This window comes from Haliotis asinina, chromosome 1 (assembly GCF_037392515.1).
Source record: "Haliotis asinina isolate JCU_RB_2024 chromosome 1, JCU_Hal_asi_v2, whole genome shotgun sequence".
In the NCBI taxonomy this organism is placed as follows: Eukaryota; Metazoa; Mollusca; class Gastropoda; order Lepetellida; family Haliotidae; genus Haliotis; species Haliotis asinina.
Window position 1 is genome coordinate 105,514,166 of NC_090280.1, and position 20,032 is coordinate 105,534,197.

General features: G+C 39.6%; 1 protein-coding gene across 8 annotated transcripts in view; it reads right to left on the bottom strand.

The window, feature by feature from the left end:
* Window positions 1-1,409, bottom strand: part of LOC137257807 (serine/arginine repetitive matrix protein 2-like) — a 139,058-nt gene extending 137,649 nt beyond the window's left edge. For 2 of the 8 annotated variants that reach the window (XM_067795285.1, XM_067795319.1), the window contains exon 1: window positions 1,219-1,370. The gene's annotated coding sequence lies outside the window, so the exon portion shown is untranslated. Of the gene's footprint in view, window positions 1-177; window positions 217-1,026 lie in introns of all 8 variants that reach the window. The other 6 variants (XM_067795256.1, XM_067795311.1, XM_067795302.1 and 3 more) reach the window with 4 other exon arrangements.
* Between the last annotated feature and the right edge of the window lie 18,623 nt (window positions 1,410-20,032).

Here is a 20,032-nt window from a genome sequence, read left to right on the forward strand (position 1 = left end):
AGTTGATCAACAAGTGAGTTAAGTTTAACACAGTGTTAGGCAACATCCCAGCTATATGTCAGTGGTCTGTACATAAACATAATAGAGTCTGGACCAGACAATCCAATGATCATAAACATGAACATTGACATACACAGTTGGGATGTGACATCATGTGTCAAAGTCAGTGAATCTTACCACTAGATCCCTTTAGTTGCCTCTTCCAAGCATAGGTTACTGAAAATTAAAAATAAGTCTTACTTGGATCTTCGTGGGTAGTTGATCAATGATACCCTAACAAGATCAACAAATTTAAGGCATTATCAACAGTCTGCCATGCACTGGACAATCCTGTGCTTGACATTATGAGAAATGCGGTATATGACATATGTTACATTTGACCACTTTCTACATGACATTGTGTAATCAAAACTCATTTGCCTTGGGTGAGACCACATGTATCATGTGTGCTTCATTGTAGGGCAGGACTAAAGTCCTAAAAACTCTCAGGAGGTGAGCTGTCAGACACAGTCATCCATCAAAGACTGTCCACACACAACTTAGCTTAAGTTCAAATGATTGTGACCTGAGGTCCAAGGACCACATGAGGCACAAATTGTCTCATACTCTGACTTACGTAATTAGGTCATTCCTTGTGACAATACCATAATATCATTTCCTCACATGGTTAAGCCATGATGTACAAACACATGCCATGTATTCACTTACACTCAAGTAACATCTGAACTATGCAAATGGCAGATATCAAGGAGATATACTGCCAGGTGTAACGTCAATCATCTATATGAAAGCAAGTTGTTGTGATGTGTTTTCTCTCTACCAGTGGTATGGTGCATTGGACTTGTATTTTCATTGATTGTAGATAACTAGAGCATTGTCTTACGTTGAAATCAATAATCACTGTCTAATCTCTATGTGTAGAAAACCAAGCTCAACCCCAGTGACTGTACTTCTATATGCTGCTTTGGACTTGTGCAGTGTTTATTATCAATATCATGTTAAAATATCCGATTCAGTTTCAGTTACCTTGTGATGTGGACAATGAAGCTTGGTGAAGTGATATATGACGCCTTCAATCACTTCTCTGCAGCGAACTGTTATGTATCTTTGTTCGATTCAAGTGTTTATGTATTGTCGTCATTCAAAATCACATTGCTTGAATAAATGAAGCCCCTGGTCCCATGTGCAAATTCAATTGTAAAGAACATTAACATTTACCTTTATCTTGCTTCAGTATTAAGAGCTAGAATACATTTTTAGCAGACGTATTACACTTTCCTCTAAAGCCTCATTTCGGCAAATGGTGCTACATGTGAACTGCGCATGAATAAATTTGTCAGCGCCATCTACTTCCGAAGAGAGAGCACTCTAATTTCTTCTCGCCATAAGCAGGGCCCACCATCAGTAACATGTCAAAATGGCCACGTAACAAAATGGCCACACTGATCCTAGTCAAAATGGCCACACTGATCCTAGAAAAAATGGCCACACAAAAAGTCAAAATGGCCACACAAAAAAGTCAAAATGGCCATACCAAAAAGAAAAAAAGGCCATGCATTGTTTTATTATTTTTTAGTGCTCATGAAATTTGTATTATTTGATATCAAAGTGTGAAAATGATAAAAGACGTTATATCACACAACAAAACTTGGTGTTTATTATTAAGGTACGTTCCTAATTGATATTTTGAGACTGAGGTGGGTGAGAAGTTTACCCTTCTCGAGACCGGCTCACAGAAGGGGAAACCTCAACTGACAAAGTCTATTGGATAAATCTTTGTCCAAAAGGTACTCCAGCAATGTTTTCTTATCCAACACTTGGACATGTTTAATCAAAACATTGCAGTGTTTTCTGTTTTAATACTTGGAGATGTTTAATTAATCTCTCAATGTCTTCCTCCTCAATACTTACGGGTGTTATTTCAAGATCTTTTGATCCTTTGGTAGTGTTCTGATAACAATGCAATAAGTAATTAACTTACTTACCGGGTATGTCTTATGTCTTAAATAAGTATATAAAATAATGTATGGCCATTTTGACTTTTTTTAGTGTGGCCATTTTGACGTTTTGGTGTGGCTATTTTGACTAGGGGTTTGTGGCCATTTTGACTTGGAAGATTTGTGGCCATTTTGACTTGGAAGATTTGTGGCCATTTTGACGTGTGGCCATTTTGACTAGGGCCCCCACCATCAATCGCTACGTCCCGTTGTTGTGGTTCAAGCCCTAGGGAGCGCAACATAGGGCATATTTATTTAACAATTCTTTAAGTTTTTAATATCTAAAAAGCTAGCTCAATTCGACATGGAATATTCCGAAAGAATAGAGTGTGCAATAAGATAACACTGTTTAATGAATTAAAATTATAGTATATTTGTGAATCTGAGAGGGTAATATACTTTGTGTCATTACTTATTAATATGTGCATCCACGTGTATTATTCTGAACGATCACAATCGGATATGTGCAGCTACATACATTTTTTCGGAATATCCGTCGCTACATTCAAAGGTTGCGAATGTCATTTGTTCCAGTTAGTATTTGATGTATCAGTAACAATTTACTAACAAATTCAATGAATGACCTTGTATGTAGTATAGAAAGTCTACTCAATGTTCGCGTATTAAATTAATGTATTTATATCCTTATTATTTTATTCATTAGTTTTATGATTATCATTTGCAGTGTTATATACAGCTGCCTTATGAATGTAAAAGAAAACTGGAGAACTGTAGATTATGCAAACCAAATTTCCCTTGGAATAGTAAAGAAAATCACCTCACCTCACCTCACCTCACCTCACCTCACCTCACCTCACCTCACCTCACCTCACCTCACCTCACCTCACCTCACCTCACCTCACCTCACCTCACCTCACCTCACCTCACCTCACCTCACCTCACCTTTATTAGAGTGCGTTGTTGGTAGATGGTTCTTGGCACAGAGGGTGCCAGTCAAATCGCCGCAGCAACACACGCCCCAGCAAATCTGGTCAAAATGCCCCAGAGTTTCGGTCAAATCGTCCCAAGAGGGTAGTCAAAATGCCCCAATTTACTTAATATGGTTTAATATATGCCATAAATGCATAGTATTTGTCAACTTCCATATAAAAGTCTTCACATAATATCATGTAGTGACTCGTACGTCAGTCAGTCAGTCAGTCAGTCAGTTAATATTTAACGTCACATCGGCAATGTTTCAGCAATATCGTGACGAGAGCATTTACCACTGAAAAGAAATATATGCCTACTATAAAAACCCGTCGATGAAGGACAGTAAAACAACTAGAATATCACAATTAGTATTAAAACTAGTGTGAAAAGCTAAAACTGATATCATTATATGGACAATACAGTATAAAAATAGGCTATAGATCTCCAAAAACCGAAGGTAGATCACCATACTAGAGACCACGGGGACTTACAGTACCTTTGCTACCTAAGTGGAGCCTAGTTGAATTTACACCATCCCTTCAGCCCCTGGCGAGTGTATGAAACGCTAGCCAAAATAAAAATAACACGAATACTACGATTAAAAACCTGGTAGACTTAAATTTACATAAAATGTTTTGTGACTTACGTACCCTCTCAAGAGGACAATAATTTTACAATACTTCAACCCCCACTGAGGGTAAAGCCACTAACATTTCTAGTTACTAATCTAAACTACCAATCATGAAAATACATCTATCTACAGAAACATATTGCTCAAAATTCAACAATGAAACCAATTTCCTTTAAAAAACAATGATAAAACGAATTAACAGTGGTAAAAAGGGACAGTGGAACGAGGGAAGACTTTGGTTACACGATGCCATTTTAGAAAGTGGTCAAAGCGGGCCGAGAGGACTAGGCGGCTGACTTTGTGTGCTGGCGCTTAGGTACCTGACTTTGAGGGTGCGGGTTCGAATCCCGGATGGGACTCAACCAAAAAAGTACTAGAATTTGTAAAAAAAAGTACTAGACTAGTGTTGAGGCAAGACTTTTTGTTATACAAATTCCCATAAAAAGGATTAAAAACACAATTAATGCAGGATTAGACTCGTTAGAAGCCAGTTTTGTAATGTATTGTAGAGACAGTTTTATACGGCGTTGGTTGAGAGAAGGTTCATCAGCTTCGACATAAAGACTGTCGATAGGAGAGGTTCAAAGTCAAGACAAAGTCTTAGGCCTTGGTGATGGACAGAATCAAATATATTTAGGCTGCTTTGACAGGCTCCACCATATACAATGGAACCATAAGCAAGTTTAGATCGCACGAGTGATCTATATAAGTGAAGGAGGGTAGTCTGATCCCCTCCCCATTTTGAATTAGAAATAAATCGAGTGCCTTCAAGCACCTGGCTTTTATGGATTTAATATGCGGCAAAAAGGTCAAATGTGAATCGAAAATAAGTCCCAAGAACTTAGCCTCCTTGACAACTTTGATAGGGTTGCCACTTAGAAATAGTTCTGGGTCTTTATGGGGTTTATATTTACGGCAGAAGTGTATGCAACTGATTTAGAAAATTTGAAGCCATTTTCAAGACACCATTTATCTATTTTGTTTAAACACAGCTGCAGTTACCGTTTAATAGTATGCATATTTTCCCCACGACAATAAACATTAAAATCATCCACGAATAATGAGCCATCAACTGAATCGGTTAAAACCTTGGATAAACTGTTAATCTTGGTACTAGATAAAGTCACAGACACGATACTGCCTTGTGGGACACCCGGATCCTGAGTGTAATGGTCAGACAGGGTAGCACCCACGCGGACTTGAAATTGTCTGTCATTTAAAAATCTGGCTATTAATTCTGGCAAACGACCTCGCAAGTCGAAGTCATGTAAATCTCTTAAAATACCACATTTCCATATGCCATATGCTTTTTCTAGATCAAAAAAGATAGACACAGCATGTCGTTTATTAATTAGTGCGTTCTTAATAAATGATTCCAAACGCTCTAGGTGATCGATAGTACTTCTGTTTTTACGGAAACCACACTGTATATCTGTTATGAGATTATTGATTTCCAAGTACCAAACAAGCCGATTATTTATGGTTCCATGGTCTTGCAAAAACAGGTATTTGATGAAATCGGAAGATAAATGGATGGATCCGTATGATCACGTCCAGGTTTGGGTATTGGTAATGCTATAGCGTCACGTCATGAAGACGGAAATTTCCCAATATCATCAAAAATATATAAGAGCGTCTCTAAACAGGACTCTGGTAACTGCTTCAGGAGTTGATAATGTACGTTATCAGCTCCAGTAACAGTGTCATGTGCTTGATCAAGAGCAGTATGGAGTTCATGAATAGAAAATGTTTCATCATAATCTTACCCATCATCCGAATTGAAATTAAAAGTTCTCTTTTCTTGTTGTCTTTGATACTGCTGAAATTTAGGTACATAATTCGAAGAGGAAGAGTGTTTAGCGAGAGGTTCACCCAGTTTATTCGCAATATCTGATTATCAGTAAGCAATTGATCTCCATGTTTCAGATGATGGACACTAGATTTAGTACCTTTACCTTTAATTTTCTGGACCATGTTCCATACCTTGGACATAGGTGTCCGAGAATTTATTTTGGATACATAATTTTGCATATAAGATTGGCGTTTGTTCTGTTTAAAGGTACGCCGTGGTTTAGCATTTAACATTTTAAATTTATATAAATTATGCACCACAGGATGGCGACGGAAGTAATGTTTTGCTGTTTTCCCTTGCCTTCCTAGCTTGTCTGCAGTCATCGCTGAACCATGGTTTTCTTATGTGTGGAACTGCAGAGGAATTTGGTATACACTCATCAGCTATGGAATTCAATTCATAGCATCAGGAACGTCAATAAAACGCCCAGGTTTAAGTTTTGCAGCACACAGCACACAAATTCTGCCTTGATGATGGAGGAACATCAGATGGAGTTACAGATTTTAGTATGGTAGGAAAATGGTCACTTCCACAGAGGTCATCGTATACTGACCATTTGAATTCATTTAGCAGTTCTGAATTTGTGAGTGACAAGTCGAGAGCTGAATAGGACCCCGTACCAGGGTGTAAATATGTGCTGGAACCATCATTATAAATACATAAATCATTGTCATTGGAGTATTCTCTAAGCCATGGTTGGTGTGATATGGTCCATCAAACGGGCTCCCCACCCACCACGGAGTATCACAAGGACAATGCTAAAGGATACTCGGATGATATACTCTAGCCGAAGATATAAAAGATCAATAATTCCACCAGACTGGCCCATGAGCCACCGTCTTCTGGCATAGGACTCTAAGCAAAATTCAAATACACGTTATTATATTTCAAAATCCAAATCATTGCACTGTGATAATAGGTCCAAGTCCGAAAATCCAACAATTCCAAATCAGATTTGTGCATTGACATATATACAGTCCATGCACAGGGCTTGGCATACCAGCCGATTGGTTGAACCGGGCCCATTCAACCACCCGTCTAGGTGAAGAAAGGGTCGAAGGGGTGTGTTGAGCAAGGGAACGCGGTTACAGGCTCCCAGTGCCCTCAACCCCTAGACTCCACCGACACAGGGCTACAACCCACGGCAAACGGGTTGGTGGACCAAATATCCCCCCCCCCCCCCGGGTCCACAACGGGGGTGCTGGCAAGCTCTTAGCGTTACCCAGCACCCACCACGAGGAGGTGGCTCGCCACGGATGCATGTGGCCATATTATATTTAATACTTTAAAATATTTTCAGGCATAATACCTTGCTTTACCAGAACGTCCTTGGTGGCCATCGCCATACCAGTGTTCATAGTAAGCATAAAGATATCATGCAGATCGAAGTCGAGTTTTATCGTCGGTTGTTTTATAATCATTTTAGTCAACCGAGCGTATCCTACTGCTAATCCGGAAACCGCCAATGTGTTGTATGCATCGTTAACGAATATTTTGGTTGGTGGTTGGGGGTGTAGGGGATATCCCAACTTTGGTGTAAATAACCTATATAATGAAACAGTAGCTGTGGCTACTACGCCACCTACGGTCACCCACAACGTGTGATTATGTGTATAGCGCCTGGCTAAGGCATTTTTGTCTACCTGCTTCAACTCTTTTTTGGTTCTTCTTCTTGGTGACTTGCGTCACTGGTTCCTGGGGGTTATCCACAGGACTCGGCTTCGGTGTTTCCTCTCTGGTTATCTCTTGGGCAGCATCCATCTTGTATACTATTATTATTATTAGTTTTACTAAATTTACAATGCTTTGCCGTGATGATCGCTGCCGTCATCGTGGCTAGATACATACCGTATTTGTGATATACTATGCCTGTGTAAATCTGGGTAATAGTAGAACCTATAACTTTTGTCATCTCAGCCCTGAGTTGTGCCTCGTACCTAGGGTATAATTTATTGATTTCCTCATCTGACATTTTCTGAATTTTATCAGCAGTTATGTTTTCTCCTGAATATTGTTTTCCCTTACCACCCACACTAGTGTTACCAGTCTGTCTCGCTGCTTGTTGCCCTTTTGTCCATCTGAAACTAATATCGTTTCTAGTAATTCATCACACTCCATTTTATAATATAGTAATCTAGTTTTTATTTTTTAAAAATAATATCCAACATACACTAAATACATAGAGACAAAGGTTAGGTTACACATGACTATAACTTAAAAAATCGACATGTATACTAGAATTTACTAAAGATTACTAAAACATTACTAAAACGTAGTAAAATTTACTAAAAATTACTAAACTATTACTTGGTAATAAACTGGATGGTCGGTTTTCAACAGGAGCTTGGCGTGGTTAGTTTTAGCGAGCTGTTTCTTCACCCGTTCCCGGTCTGGTTTACTCATCACATCGTTCTCTCTCAAACACCCCTCGAATGAATCCCTGTCCTTGCAGTGAAATAATGCCACCCATCGCATGTGAATTTTTGTGTCAGCACCCAGATACTGTGATTTGCATGCCGGCCAGAGAAGGCTAGGTACGATAGTATGTCTCTCTTTTTTGTTATGTCTCTGTTAGTGCTACAGTCATCCAGGATGAACAACGTCGGTATTCTTTTAAATTGGTTGTCAAAAGTTTTAAACACTCTTGTAAACGTGTACCCGGGTCAATTTTATGCACATCCGGGTCCCAAGATCTATCCTTGTAAGTCTTGTTCATGTTCATAGTAGGACATAAGATAACTATTTTATCAAATATGTATTCATAGTATCCCTCCAACAAATCCAGTACGAAAACGGTCTTGCCACAACCCGTCTGCCCACATAATATAGCGCAGTACGGAATGCATGGCAATTTAATAGATAGCTTGCACGAATCTCCCATTGTCTATATTAAGTACATATACATGTAGATGTAATTTTAATTTACCAGGTGGTTCTTGAGCATTCTTCGTTATTTGAATGGTCATACCCTCGCTTCCATTTTCAATGAGACGACCACTACCGTGAAGATTGTTATCATCCTTCGATCTCAAATCCAACCATAATGCGTACTCTGTTGTTAAGTAATCACCGATGTGAAAGGAGGATAGATCCAGGTCACTGACCACGTTGTCGACTGTTGAGTTTCGTTTTATCGCGGGTAGCTTCTTTATTTCATCCCACTGCTGGTGTGCTCTCATTCCATGACTAAATAACTGATTAGGCACTCCCTCTATGGTCTCTTCTACTTTGATGATTTCTGGGTTGAAAAATTTCTCGCTGTCTCTATTGTATGGACCGTATTCCTCCAGGGGTATGAATAAAAACCTTTCATAGATCGCGCCTGAACGTTCATGTTGATTTTCCATACCGTGTCACTCTTTATCAAGTACTATCATTCTTTGTCGCAGTATCCTATTGTAGAGAATGGTCATTTTTCCAGAGTACTGGTTTCGAATCTGCCTGGCAAGATCTGGACTAGTCACCTTATCGAAATCCCATGATACAACGTATGTTGTTTATCTCGTAACTACCATCAACACCCTTTGGTGCAATCACTGAACGTGAGTTCCAAGCTGGGTCTAGTGGGATACAAAACCTGTTCCCATACGCTTCATAGATTGCTTGTTCACTGACCGATATTTGGGCTAACTCTTCTGGAGATGTGGAAATGTACCCGATACATAACCTATTCGATGTTTTGTTACAGAGGGTTCACTGATGGTAACCCTAAACCTAACCCGATACATAACCTATTCGATGTTTTCTTACCGCGAGTAACAGATACGCACCGTTTTCGCGTTCACTCTGACTTTTCCATAAGTCTGTGTAACAGTAATACACATCGCTATCGTCTATACTAAGCACCTCGGTACCTCCAAGTTTTACTTTTATTGACTATAGCACAACCCGAGCATTATTCACGAGCTCACGCTTGTCTGAAGTCAACGTGATGTTAAACGCCAATCGTGCCGTACCTGGTACTATGATGTCCTTCTCACCCAAGTTTGGGGATCTTACCACAAGTAATTGGTTCTGGTCTGTCTTGCTGGGAAGATGATTATATGAAGCGTCGTATCACAGAACGAATTAGTAATTTAGAAGACGAGTGACGTACACGATTGGAATCAGCTTCCTCGAATCGTGAACAGCTGCGATGCCAGATCAGCTGCATTCGGGAAACAATCGATAGAATACTAAACGAGGATACCACTTTAGTCGACAGGATCCGAATATTGTTCCGAGAGCAAGGTATCACCATTGCCAACATTCTGACAGCATTGGATTTCATCATGTCAACTATTGTAGTATCTGATACTGGTGGGGATTCCCCGAGTGGGGCTACCCCACAAACCACGTGGTGGTGACGTCAGAGACTGGATAAAAAACCCATCTCAAATCGCTCGGGGAAGCCCTGGCTAAACTCGCTGGTAGTGCCACAGAAGCCCTGCCCGGAATCTTAGGCTGCTCTGCACACTGCGTAAAACCGTCATGTGGCTTAGTCAAAATCTGTGGGCATTCATCGTTACAGCTAAGGAATTTGTAACCAAATAAGACACAAACCGACCGCAACACCCCCAACAACCAACGCTGTTTAACTGTGGGGATACCCCTGGTTTAATCGTTGGCTTTGGTGGTGATGCCACTATACCCGTTTCACCACAAACGGGAATCCTGGAGCAACTATATTTCCAAAATTAATTCACGGACGTCCATTCACTATGTCCAAAGTGTGGAACATGATTCAGCAAAATAAAAGGCAAATGGTCAAAATCGGCTGTTCACCATCTTGAAGATGGTGAGAATTTAATTACATATAAATGAAAAATTGCAAATAGACTTGAAGAAACTCTTACCAAAAATTCTTCATCAGCAAATTATGTCCGTGAGTTTCAGGGATATCAGAAACAACAGGAAAAGACAAAATTTAATTATGAATCAAATAACGGTGAAGATTACAATGAAGTGTTTTCATTACATGAGCTACAAACTGCTCTTGAGCAAGCTCATGACACTGCAACGGGTGATGATAATATACGGTACCAGTTACTGGAACACTTACCTCAGCCACTCTTGGTCACACTTTTAGACATATTTGATAAAATATGGACGTCTGGAAAATTTCTTCCTACGTGGCGTAATGCCATTTTAGTCCCAATACCAAAACCTGGCAGGGATCATACAGATCCATTGAATTATAGACCGATGTCTCTAACTAGCTGTGTCTGTAAAACCATGGAACGTATTGTGAATAATAGACTAACTTGGTATCTTGAAACCAATAACCTGAACACAAATATTCAATGTGGTTTCAGGAAACATCGTAGTACCACTGATCATTTGGTACGTTTAGAATCCTTCGTTAAAAATGCTATAGTCAATAAACAACATACAGTATCGATTTTCTCTGATCTCGACAAAGCTTATGACACGACCTGGAAGCATGGTATTTTGAAGGATCTCCATGACTTTGGATTGAGAGGTCGTTTGCCTCTTTTTATATCAGAGTTTTTAAAGGACAGGTAATTTCAAGTCCGAGTAGGTTCAACCCTGTCTGATCATTATAATCAGGATCAGGGTGTTCCACAAGTATTAAGATCAACAGTTTATCGAAGGTTTTAAACGGTTCCATTGACGGATCACTTTTTGTGGATGATTTTAATATTTCTTATCGCAGTAAAAATATGCATACTATTAAACAGTAACTACAGTTGTGTTTAAAAAAGTAAATAAATGGTGTCTTGAAAACGGCTTTAAATTTTCTAAGTCCAAAACAAATTGTATACATTTTTGTAAAACATACAAGCCTCATAATGACCTGAACTATCTTCAAATGGCTTTCCCAACAAAGTTGTCAAGGAGGCCAAGTTCTTGGGTGTAATTTTCAATTCTCATTTAACCTTCTTACCGCACATTAAATCCCTTAAAGCTAAATGCCTGAAGGCACTAGATTTGTTGAAAGTTGTTTCCAACTCAAAGTGGAGAGGGGATCAAACTACCCTCTTACATCTATATCGATCACTGGTCCGTTCGACCATGGCTCCATCGTATATGGTGGAGCCTGCAAAAGCAACCTTAAACTTCTTGATTCTCTGCACCACCAAGGCTTAAAACTTTGTCTTGGGTGTTTCAGAACTTCACCTATTGAAAGTCTGTACGTTGAGGCCGATGAACCATCTCTTACACAACGTCGTATAAAATTGTCCTTACAATACATTACTAAATTATATTCTAATGAATCTAACCCTGCCTAAAAGTGTGTGTTCAATACGCTTTATGTGGATTTGTATAAAAAAGTCTTCTCTTGTTCCACCTCTAGGGCACAGAATTAAACCACTTATTTCTTCTGTCGGCTTTGAGCTGGAAAGTATATCGCCTTCCCGTCTTCTTTCTGCTCCTCCTTGGCAATTGGTAAGGTCACAAGTTGACTATGATTAACATCATAGAATGACTTACAATGTTAACTAGAATATCATCAATACAATTACAAATCCTTATTCACAGACAGGTCCAAGAACGGTGGCGTAGTAGCTTGTGCCACGGTCATTGGATCGAGAACAATATCTTCTAGACTACCGGATAGCAGCTCTATTTTCACAGCGGAAGCTAACGCCATATTAAGAGCTCTTAAATATATTCAAAGACACCCTAAATGTAAACAATACATAATCTATTCAGACCCTCTTTCTTGTCTTCAGGCGATTACAAATTTATCATGTAAACATCCACTTTTAATCGAAATTATTGAACAGTATAATGATCTTGCTACTGGTCAGTACTACATCATCTTTTGTTGGTTACCCAGCCACGTAGGCATTTCTGGTAACATGATGGCCGATCTTCCTGCCAAGACAGCACTCAACAAATCTGTGACACCACTACTTATTCCCTACACCGATTACAAAGTTAACATTAGAACTTACATCCGTGATCTGATGCAGAAGAAGTGGGACACCCAAGTAGGTATCAATAAACTACATGAAATAAAACCCTACACTGGTTATACCTACTTGGGTTGTCAGTCCAGGTTTGAAGAGGTCATCATGCGACGATGTCGTTTTGGCCATACAAGATATACCCATATCTACCTGTTAAAAGGTGAGGATCCTCCGTTTAGTATCCCTTGTGATGAGAAAGTCACGGTCAAGCATATCCTGCTTGACTGTGTTGAATTCTCCATCACAAGGGATACATATTTCAGCGTCAAAACTATCAAGGATCTTTTTACAACTGTTAGTTCTCATTTTATCATTGGCTTTTTAAAGGAAATCGATTTCATGGTAGAATTTTGAGCACTATTCTGTAAATAGATGTATTTCAATAACTGTTGTTTTAGATTAGTAACTAGCATTGTTAGTGGCTGTACCCTCAAAGGGGGTTGAAGTACTGTAAAACTATTGTCCTCCTGAGAGTGTATGTAGGTCCACAAACATTCAAAGTAAATTCTAAATTTCCAGGTTTTTGATCGTAGAATAAGTGGTTTTTTTATTGTATGGCTACATTTTCCAAATTGCTGACGACTGAGGGGATGATGTAAATCCAGCTAGGCTCCATGTAGGTAGCAAAGGTATTGTAAGTCCCCGTGGTCCCTAGTATGGTGATTTACCTTCAGTTGTTGGCAATCTATAGCCCATTTTTATATACTATTGTCCTCTATAGATGAATTGTTTTAGGTATAGTGACTAGTTTTACATTCTTTTCTGTGATATTCTAGTTGTTTTACTGTCCTTTGTCAACAGGTTTTTATAATACACATGTGGCGAAACAAACTTGGCGAAACTCTTACCAAAAATTCTTCATCAGCAAATTATGTCCGTGAGTTTCAGGGATAACAGAAACAACAGGAAAAGACAAAATTTAATTATGAATCAAAAAACATTTGAGTGTTTTGTTCCCGTCACGATATGGCTGAAACATTGCCGATGTGACGTTAAATATTAACTCACTCACTCATTTTGATCGAGACAGTATAAAAATTAATAAATCGTAATATTTCTGAATTAAAACTATCAATTTTAGATATAAAAAATAATAACATAAATATAGGATACTTAAGCGTAACACTACATATACAGTAATGGCTAGTAATCAAGGCCCAGGAATGCGAATAAAAAATGCATTCATGTAGGTTTATCACACCTAGGTGATACTAGAGGGTTTGATGACTCAGGGATAGATGGCAAAATATACGCTTTTAAGCTTATGAACAACATTTCCAAACGTGTTGAAGTTCCCATCGTCGGTGGTGATTCTGGTGGTACCTTTAACCTAGATACATCAAGATCTATCAGCAACACACGATATGATATAGTTCGTAACGACGAGGATGAATGGAGAATATACCCATCGTTTGGTGGTAAATTGTTTGATTTATAAGACTTTGAAAGCATGAATGTTGAACAAAACAAACCATATTATCTAATGCTCATTGACGATAAGTGGGTGATGTTACCATCTCGAATCGATTGGCTTCTCAACCTAACACTAAGTTCACCATACGTTTTCATGGAAAATAAAAACCACTACCTAAACAAAGTTGTAAATAACGGAACCCTTCTCGTAGCTTACATCCCATTACAGAGGCGCAGTGTATTCATTAAACCAGTCTCGAGTATAGCAGCCCACATGCTATTGGGTAAACCCAGGGAGAACGAAATCTTGCAGTTGGTGACTGAATTCAACGGTGTGGCCGCCCTACTTGAAAAACTCCCATAGAATTCAACTCTGGTCATCCAAGTCTACCTAGATCAACCAACATTTATACCTATCGAGATCATGAAGTGAATCAAACTTGCTTGGGAAACAAAACAACAAAATCATGTTTGCTCTATGTATGTGCGGGATGATGCATAAATCACAAACAAGCCTGCAAGGTGTACGCGTTAACTTAGAAGACACTATATCTCTAACCAAGATTTTTCTATATGATCACATAAATTTTATTAGTTTGAAGTTCACGCCAGAGACATTATCAGAAAAACAACTGGAAACTATTTTCTAACAGTTATATAAACAATGGTAAGCAATCACTCCAATGTAACACTCGGTGATCTAGGTGACGCAAAATTCACCTGGTGAAGAAGACACCCCATACCTCCTATACTTTAAAGACGACGCATAGGAACGAATACCACTAGCAGATTGATTGGTTAATTGAAATAACACTAACCAACACTTACATCTTTTTCTAATCAAAATGATTTTCTTTCCAAAATTACTGACAACAGGATACTTCTTACTTCTTTTAATCCCCTAAAAGATAATACTATGCAAGTATTACGAATACCAGGTCACACTGGCAACATGTTAGCTCCAGTCAACTTGAATACCAGTTTAGTCATTCGTGGTATTTACGATTACCAACGTAATTTTTTATCAGATTCAAATTATGGTATGAAACCAAACACCACATAATAAAAGGCATACGACTCTGTCCCTCACGAATGGATTCTGAAGTCTCTTCAGTGTATTGACCTCCCTGAGCGACTACTTGATTTACTCAAGTCTTTAATGAGTTGCTGGTCGACTCAACTTGAGATGTACTCGCAAGGAGAGGTGCAGACTTCGGAATCTATTCCAATTAGAAGGGGAATATTTCAGGGGGACTCCTTCAGTCCATTGCTTTTTTGTCTGTCTCTAAATCCTTTGAGTTTCCTGCTCAACGGGGAGGAAGGGTACCATCCCGGACCTCCTCAGCACAGATCCCCAACACCTCTCACTCATCTCCTCTATATGGATGACATCGAGCTCCTTGCCAAAGGAGAGACCAATTTGAAAGAACAGGTTCTCCTTGTCGAGTCCTTCTCCAATGATATTGGCATGACATTTGGACTCGACAAATGTAATACTCTTCATCTGAAACGTGGCAAGGTAACTAATGATGGATCGGTCAAGTTACAAGGGGGAGGAGTTATTGAGCATCTTGTGGAAGATCAGGCCTACACCTATCTTGGAATGCAAGTTCGAGACAAGCTCCAGAATGCCCAGATTCAAGATAAACTTCGGGCCGAGTGTAAATCTCGTTTAAAGAAAATCTGGAGTTCCGAGCAAAATGCTCGAAACAAAGTCAAAGCCACCAATACCTCTGCTGTGCCAGTCCTCTCCTATTCCTTTGGAGTAGTTGATTGGGCAAAACAAGACATCCAGGGTCTTGACCGCCTGACTAGAAGGATCATGTCTGATAACAGAGCACACCACCCTCGTTCCTCTCTTAATCGTTTATATATGCCAATCAATTCAGGAGGTCGGGGTTTGATTAATGTGGAAGCTCTTCATGACAGAATTTTATTGTGTACTTTTGCACATATTTATTTGTCAGATGATTCTCTGGTGAAGCACGTCAAGACTCACGATGAAAACAAGGAGTTCCACAGCTATTTTAAGCGTGCCAACGTTGTTTGACACAATTTGAAATTTGAAGTTGATATTGTTGATGGCGATGTACTGGTGGATGGTACAGTGATGGGAGTAAACCAGGTGAAGTCTTTCACCAAGTCTGCTCAGAGTCGGTCCTTTGTGGAGAAGCTGTCTCAGAAGCCATTGCACCGAGTGTACATGCAGTGTGTGGAACAGAACAGCAATCCAAACGACTCCTTCACCTGGATGAAGTCGGCTGGTCTCAAATGTGAAACTGAGGGCTTCCTTTTTGCTGCTCAGGACCAGTCACTTCCCACTCGCAATCGCCAGAATGTGATTCTTAAAGAAAATATCAATATGAAATGTCGTCTTTGCAATGAATTTACAGAGACTGTCCAACACCTTGTCAGTGGATGCCCTTCCTTGGCACAAACAGCATATCTTAAAAGACATGATGGCATGGCTCACAGCTTTTACTATCGTCTCCGCCATGCCTGTGGCTTTGACTCTGAGGTCCATCCATGGTACGACCCTGAACATGTCCAGGGCGTCCTGGAAAACGACAGCTATAAACTTCTCTGGAATAGGCCAGTATACAGCCTGAGACGAATTCCAGCCAACAAACCTGATCTTGTTCTTTTTGATAAAGCCAATGAAATTATTTATATCATAGAATTTTCTGTCCCTTTTGACAGCAATGTGATTGGTAAGATTTAGGAAAAGCATGATAAATATGCGGACCTCGCCTTTGAAATGTCTCGCTTGCATCCCAAGTACACTGTCGTCAGGCTCCCCATTGTTCTCGGTGCCCTTGGTTTGGTACCTCCTGATCTCTTGGCGCAGATGAGGAGAGTGCCTGGGTTCTCCACCGGGAGCACAGCCCTTCTGACAATCTGGGTAATGCAGAAGGCTGCAGTGTTGGGGAGCCCTCATATTCTCCGAAAAGTTCTTGGTGTGTTCGACTAGACAGTGTTTCCTGGGAGAAGTCCCATTCGTTGTCTGGGCTGCGTGTAGAGGGGGTGAGGGCCCTGAGCTGATGATGAGCTTGACCAGCCTGACTGTGCCAGGATCACCCGAACCCTCTCTGCTGTATTTTCTTTCTTTAGTCTTGTAGGTCTTGTAGTCTTGCAGTGCTTCTGTCTTGTCATCATTCAACATCAACATGTTCAATGACATCCAATGTTGAATTCTTAATCTGTAAAACATAATAATAAGAGTATTCATATAGCACTGACTTCCACCACACAAACGCCATGCTCAAAGTGCTGACAAGTCACAGTTAATATGCACAAAATATGCACATATTTTTAAACAGGTATGTTTTGAGTCTCCTTTTGAAGAGTGGCAGAGTTGGCACTAATTTTAGATGAAGGGGCAGAGATTTCCAAAGGGTAGCAGCTGTATACTGAAAGCACAGGGCACCAAATGATTTGAGTTTATAAGAAGGCACATACAGGAGAAACATGGGAGCGTAGAGCTCTGGAAGGAGTGAGGTCTTGAAGGTAGAGAGGTCCCATGTTGTGAATTGCCTGGTAAGTGAGAATCAGTGTTTTGAATTTGATGCGCTCACGAATATGAAGCCAATGGACAGATTGTAGAATGGGTGATATGTGGCAAGATTGCTTGCTTCTTGATAATACTGGCTTGAATGTTCTTATTGATCAACTCCAAACAATAAACTGTTACAGTAATCTAGGCGAGAGAGGACTAAAGTTCTCATGAGACATGATGTAGCATCTTGCATCAACAGATGGCGAATGGATCCAATGTTTCTCAAAGTAGCAGCGATTGCATAACTGTGAAACTTGAGTTTCCATAGAAATATTGCAGTCAATATGAACTCCTAGGTTCTTTAGTGAAGATGTAATAGCCACTGTAGATTGACCAACGTGAAGCTGCTTAGTGCCACCTTTCTTTAGTCTTGTAGGTCTTGTAGTCTTGCAGTGCTTCTGTCTTGTCATCATTCAACATCAACATGTTCGATGACATCCAATGTTGAATTGTTGAGATGCAGCTCTCGATCTTGGAAATAACTGTTTTTTCTTTGTTTACATTAAAGTGGTCTACTAACTGTGAATCATCAGCATAAAAGTGATGGGCAACCTGCTGTTGGGAAATGATCCAAGTAGTCTCATATACATTGTAAATAATACTGGTCCTAAGACTGAGCCTTGTGGCACACCGCAGGTCAGAGACATATCGTCGGATCGCACATGGCCAATCTGGACTGCTTGAACTCTGTCAGACAGGTAAGATTTGAACCATGACAGTGCTTTGCGGCTCACGCCATACTCCCGGTGTATGCAATGGTCAACCGTATCTAATGCAGCAGAGAGGTCCAAACACACCATCATAGCCACTGAACCAGAGTCAACAGTCATCTTAATCTGATCAATGACACAGTTAAGGGTCGTTTCTGTGCTGTGGTTAGACTTGTACCCAGACTGATATTTATCAGTCAGGGAAAAGGTCACCATGTTTTCCAAAAGTTGGATTTTTACAACTTTCTCCAGGACTTTGGATAAAAAGGACAAGTTAGATACTGGCCTGTAACGTTTCAGGATGTGTGGATCAAGGGAAGACTTCTTGATTGTAGGCATAATCACAGCGTACTTGAAGCTAACCGGAACCACGCCGGTTGATAAGCTCCAGTTGACAATTTTGGTTATAATGGATAGCACACAATCAATGATTTAAAGAAGTAACTTGGTTGGAAAACAATCTAAGCTAAACCAGGTTGGCTTTGTGTCCTTAATGATTTTGCGCAGTTCATTAACAGTCACTTCATGAAAGTTACTGAAATGTTCACCTTGAAATTCACTGTGGGACAGGTTGTCACGGAATGAACCAAGTTTTCCATGTATACTGGAAATTTCGCTAGCAAAGAAGGATGAGAAACTGTATGCAAGAGTGGTAGGGACACTTCCTTTAGGTAATATGGCATCTTGTTTTCTACCTAATAAGCCATTAAGTTTTGAGAACAGCAGTTTGTAATCACCCTCAGATTTGATGACTTCAGAGTTAATGTAATCTGCCCTAGTTTTTCGTATAACGTTTTTCAATTCCTGTCGAGTAGCATTATACATCTTGCGATGCATCTTGAGCCGAGACTTGCGGCAACATCGTTCAGCAATACACTTACGGCTTTTTGAGGACAAGACATCATCGTCGTACCATGGTGACACATCTTTTGGACGCAGCTTCTTAGTCTTCAGTGGAGCATGCTTATCAAGAACACATTGAAGAGTATCATTGAACATGTCGACTAGTGTGTCAAGGTCAATCGGAGGGTCTACTACAAGCTGAGAACTATTCAATTCAATCACAAGATCAGTGGTATCAATAGTTTTCAGATTCCGTATCTGCACTTCTCTCCGGGCCTTTCAGCCTCAGACAATCAAGAGTAAATGTTAGAATGCAATGATTTGACATCTGTGTATCTAGCACCTGAACATCAAGGTGTTTTCGACTCACGACCCAGTCAAGTACATATCTCCTGTGCAGTGTGTAGACTCATTGACACATTAATTATAGACATATATGTCACAGAGATTTCCGAGCCAAGATTACTTTTAGATTGACTGAGAATAATTTGGTTTAAAAGACATGAGAATAAACGTTGCCAAATCATAATAAGGCAAGGCTATGAGCCATTAATAAATTCCGATGGGGTTTGTATTGTAGATAAAAACATACCTATTAATATTTCACCCATTTACCTGTACGGTAATCTAAACCTCATAAGCCTTAAAAATATTAATCCAAAATTAAAAATAAAGATAATTAAAAATAATTTATAAAATATATTACCGACAAACAGAATGGGGCTGTATCCAGCCCTAGCTGAAGAGGGAAATGTAAAGAGTGTAGAGGGGTTTCAACTTAAACAGATATGTGAAAGAAAACGTCAGCTAGAAGAAGAGCGTGATATTCGAGCATCACTACATAAAACATATAATAGCTTTAAACTACATAGATGGTGCTGATATCACACTATTGACAACTAGCATGGGATTAGGAGCAGTAGGAGTTGTTGACAACAATTGTAGCCGCACCTGTGGTGTTAGGTCTTGAATTATCAGCTATAGTTACAGGAACAGTTAGGACGGTGTTTAAATTTGTATCATGCAAATTGAATCATAAAGCGAAGAAACACAATGAAATTAGAATCCTTGTTGAGGCAAAGTTAAACACGACAGAAGATCAGATTTACACCGTACTCAATGACAATAAAATCTCAGACGAAGAGTTTCATTTGATAGTAGGTGAACTAAAAAAATACAA